Source organism: Loxodonta africana, chromosome 1 (assembly GCF_030014295.1).
Source record: "Loxodonta africana isolate mLoxAfr1 chromosome 1, mLoxAfr1.hap2, whole genome shotgun sequence".
In the NCBI taxonomy this organism is placed as follows: domain Eukaryota; kingdom Metazoa; phylum Chordata; class Mammalia; order Proboscidea; family Elephantidae; genus Loxodonta; species Loxodonta africana.
The window spans coordinates 10,944,705-10,947,559 of NC_087342.1; positions in this window are offsets into that span (position 1 = coordinate 10,944,705).

The following is a 2,855-nucleotide window of genomic DNA, read 5'->3' on the forward strand; positions in this document are numbered from 1 at the left end:
CACCATGTTGGGTATATGAAAGGCAAAGAGGACCTAGCCCTGCCCTTAGAGAACTTACAGTCTAGTAGGAGTGATAAGATATGCATACAAGTAATTTTAAGACAAAGTAGACCAGGTTATAAGAATATTTAATGATGGGGAATATTTCATGATAGTGTCTTGAGGAAAATTAAGCTGAACAGAAAACTATATATAAAGTGAGTTCTTTAAAAAGTACACACACAAAAGATGGAAAGAGAATACTCCAAAATGGTAACAGTGATCGTCTAGATGATGGACTTAAAAATGTCTGTCATGTTTTTCTTTACTCTTTTCTATTTCTTCAAAAAAAAGTTTTTATAATGAATCTGTAACTATTAGGGTCAGTAAAAATATGCTTTATTAACTGAGTAAGAGCACAGTATAAAAGAGCAAAATGCAGTGGACTTGCAGAGTAGCAAAGATTGTATCTGACTGAAGTGAAAAAATCGGGAAGGCTTTAGGATTTATGTCTCCCATAATGATGAAAAACTTTCATATCTTGGAAATAAACAATGAAATTTTACTGAGTTGAAAGGCAACTTCTTCACCCATGACATTTGACTATAATCTCTGTATATATTAACTATGTATAGCTCTAGTTGAGCCCTGGTGGCTCAGTAGTTGAAGTGCTTGGCTGCTAACCAAAAGGTCGGTGGTTCCAACCCACCAGCCACTCTGTGGGAGAAAGATGTGGCAGTCTGCTTCCATAGCAAAGATTTACAGTCTTGGGGAAGTTCTATTCTTTCCTATAGGGTCGCTATGAGGCAGAATCGACTAACGGCAATGGGTTTGGTTTGGTTTTGGTTGTAGCTCTAACTTCCCCCATAAGATTTCCGAGGCTATAAATCTTTTCAGAAGCAGATTGCCACATCTTTATAGCATCTGGTGGCTTCTAAGTGCCGACGTATCGGTTAGCAGCCGAGCACTTAACAACTGTGCTACCAGGGCTCCTTGTTTTAGCTCTACTAAGTGCTATTTGGCATACTACCTTTTTCATTGTGGAGTGGTTAAGCAATTGGCTGCTAATCAGAGGTCTGCTGTTCGAATCCACCAGTAGCTCTTTGGAAACACTGTGGGGCAGTTCTACTCTGTCCTATAGGGTCACTATGAGTTGGAATCAACTCCACGGCAACAAGTTTGGTTTGGTCACAGATACATCTTTAAATTTCTTTACTACATCTATCATAAAGAGATATTTTTTTTATATCAGTAGTGGAGCCCTGGTGGCACAGTGGTTAAGAGCTCAGCTACTAACCAAAAGGCTGGCAGTTAGAACCCACCATCCACTCCTTGGAAACCTTATGGGGTAGTTCTACTCTGTCCTATAGGGTCGCTGTGAGTTGGAATAGACTCAACGGCAAAGGGTTTGGTTTTGGGGTAATGTCAATAACTAGTCATATTCCTAGTTAGACATGGCAAACAATTTCTCTGCTTGTCCCACTGACCCCAGAAATGCTTCATTTTGTCATTGGCTGGTGAGGGCCACATGAGTGACCTTTATCTTCCTGTTCTTCTGAAGACGTCTGAATCTGCTAATATTCAACCCACACAGCATAAATTCTTCAAGGTCTAGTAGACCTCTAGGAAAGAGGCTATTTTATTCCCAAAGCCATCCGCTTTATCAGCTCCTGTTCTCTTGGTGGACATCCTGGGTCACACGGACGGGTGAAGCTGCAGAGGTTTGTGGGCATAGACTTTGGCTGAAATAATCGCACAGGCTTCAGCTAACCTGTGTGAGAGTCTTGGCTCTGTGTAACCCCGGAGGAATTACTTACCGTCCCTATGCCTCAGTTTCTTCACCTAAAAAATGAAAATAATAACAGTACCTACTTTATAGGCTTATTTGGAAAACTAAGTTTGGCACTCGTGCGCATTTGCTGTATAGTTGCTATTATCCTGTTGTGCTATAGACCTGGAGGATGGTGGGGTTTTTTTTGTGTTTGGTTTTTTTTTTTACATCTTTAATAGGTAACAGGAAGAAGAGGAGATAAGAAAATATGCTGAGAGAATATGATAATTTCACCTTTCTTTCTTAGAAGTAGTAGGAGGACACAGATGACAAAGTGGTTAGCTGGATATGGGGTCAGGGAGGGCTTTGAGAAGAAGTGCTACTTGGGAAGCGTTTTGAACCGTAAGTGAAAAGTGAGAGGTAGTTGAGGATGCTAGTGATGGGGGACATTCCAGACAAGGAGGGTTTGGATGGCACCATGAGGTTTGGATGGTACTGGAGAAACTTTAAGTGTGAGGGAGCAGTGAGAAATGGGGCCAGGGAGGGAGGCTGGGCTCAGCTGGCAAGTATCGCCTTTCTCTGCATTCATATGGGTATCTGCTTCAGAGCTTCTCAGGGGCTCTTCCATCCCTTCCTGGATGTATTAGACTTGCTAACACCACCACCATTGAAGTGCAGCCCTGAATGGGAAGACCTATTAGTACTACGGTCTCTTGGCAATTTTCTTTATTTAGGAAGCATTGCTCCGTAACTACTGCATACACCTGTAGATCTACCAGTTACGCCTTTCCGCTGCAGACATTCCCTCAACATCTAGAGAGGCCAGCAAGCATTGCTTGGGAGGCTGTCACTGACCCCTCATATATCATCTCAGGGCTGACTCTGGATCCAAATGAATTCCAGAAGTACTCACTCAGAAAGACAGTTTGTATTTTATAGAAATAAAGTTCCAGGCTCGTTAGCAAATCAAACACATCTTTGCACAGTATCAGCGGAGTAAGCTCGACTCCGTGGGCATTCCACAGAGAATGCCGAGGTGCTGCTTGACGCCCCATCTGCTAACTGTGGTGGGCTGGGGTGGGGGTGTCTGGAGATGGTGCCTGTG